We start from the raw sequence: 2,020 nt of genomic DNA on the forward strand, positions 1-2,020 counted from the left end.
GAGTTTCAGTTTTGTAAGATGAAAAAGCGCTATGGATCTGTTGCACAACAATGTACGTATAAGTAATACTATTGTACTGCACACGTAAAAATGGTTAAGATGGTAAATTTTATGTTTTTGCCACACGCAAAAAACCCATATAATTGCCAACTTCTCATTATGTAAAACATGTATATTGTTTTTAAAACCAACTGGTCAACCAACCCTCTACTTCATTAGCCTTTTATAAAAGGTAGTATATTTTGCAACCAAATAACAGACACAATCTAATCTCAGAGTAAAAGATAACACTCTGGACTGGAGCTCACCTCTCCCGGCTGTGGGATGCCGAAGCCATGCAGGTGCAGAGCAAAGCAGGTAGCTGCTGGCTGTGAGGAGGCTGTGGAAGGCGTGAGGAGACTGTGCGTTAATAAAAATATCCACGGAGAACACTGAAAACTCAGTGGATTCAAAAATCCATTAAAAATTTGGAACTGAAGATCATACATGGAAGTGAATCAATGGACTCTGGAATATCCTTGGACAACAGTTATAAAATGGATTGTCCTGAAATGGGTGTGTGTATTATATAACAATTAATGATAATAAGTGGAATCATAAAAGCATTGGAATGGCATCTTGGTCTGGTACAGATGTCGATGTGGCAAACCTCAGGGAAACACTGACAAACTTGAAATGTGAAGTCAGGAATAAAAATGATCTTACATGTCAAGAAATTGTGGAATTGATGTGCAATGTTTCTTAAGAAGATCAGAGCAAAAGGAGCAGTTTTGTTTGTGTGCTTCTGAGCCATGGTGAAGAAGGAATAATTTTTGGAACAAATGGCCCTGTTGACCAGAAAAAGATAACAAGTTTTTTCAGAGGGGATTGTTGTAGAAGTCTAACTGGAAAACCCAAGCTTTTCACTATTCAGGCCTGCCATGGTACAGAACTGGATCTGGCATTGAGACAGACAGTGGTGTTGATGATGACATGGTGTGTCGTAAAATACCAGTGGAGGCCGACTTCTTGTATGCATATGGGACATCATTTGCTAATAAATTGAGACTGGAGAACCAAAGAAAGATAGGAGTGAGAGATGACCCTAAGATTCTTTAGCAACTCAGTGGATTAAACGCCGTTTACTATGATGGAGAACACTACAGAAGGAATATAATTGGAGGAAGGTGAGAAATAAGAAGTTCACTTTTGGTCACTTTAAATTTGAGATGCTTGTGCAACATCCAATCAGACATTCGGAGTAATCTGTGGTTCAAAGAAAATTCTGAGCTGGAAACATACTTTGGGTATAAACAGCAGATAGGAGCTATTAAAGTCTTGAAATTCAAGTGTGAGTATAGGTAAAGAAAAGAAGAGATTGAGGACTGAGTCCTGGGTACTTCAATATGTAAAAGTCTGGAAGAGAAAGATAATACAGCAAAGGAGGCTTAGTGGAATGGGGAACTTCATGGGGGATATCTTCAAAGTCATTGACTTTGGCAATGTCAATATTGGAGGTCTTTGGTAATCTGAATAAGAGTTGTCTGTGTGCAGTTATGTGAGTGAGTGATGTAAGTGAGTAAGGCTAAATTGGAGTGGTTCCAAGAGAGAACTAGAGGTAAAGAGAGGATCGCATCTATAAACAATTTTTTCAGGGAGCGTCTATGAAAGGGAGAACCATGGGATCTCTGCTACAGGAAGATGTGGCATCTTGGGATAATTTTCTATTTAAGATTAGAAATGTTATATCATGTTTTTATGCAAATGGAAAAGAACTAAACATCTAGGAATGATAGTGGATAAAAGCGAACACTCTGAGTAGGAAAGAGGGAATTGAATGCAGTGACTGAGGGGATGGTTTGACCTAAAATAGGCACATTGCTCCTCCTAAACAATAATAGGAAGGGAGGCAGTGGCTATGAGCTCTAAAGGATGCAGGTCAGTGCATTTGATCAGATAAGGACTTTATCTTCTGATTGCTTCTATTTTCTCAATAAAATCAGAAGCAAGGTCACCTACTGAGAATCTAAGTGTGAGAAAG

General features: G+C 38.7%; 1 pseudogene; it reads left to right on the top strand.

The window, feature by feature from the left end:
* The first annotated feature begins 409 nt into the window (after positions 1-409).
* LOC103225909 (caspase-3-like) lies at positions 410-1,098 on the top strand (annotated as a pseudogene).
* Positions 1,099-2,020: the final 922 nt, after the last annotated feature.

Source organism: Chlorocebus sabaeus, chromosome 20, assembly GCF_047675955.1.
Source record: "Chlorocebus sabaeus isolate Y175 chromosome 20, mChlSab1.0.hap1, whole genome shotgun sequence".
NCBI lineage: Eukaryota > Metazoa > Chordata > Mammalia > Primates > Cercopithecidae > Chlorocebus > Chlorocebus sabaeus.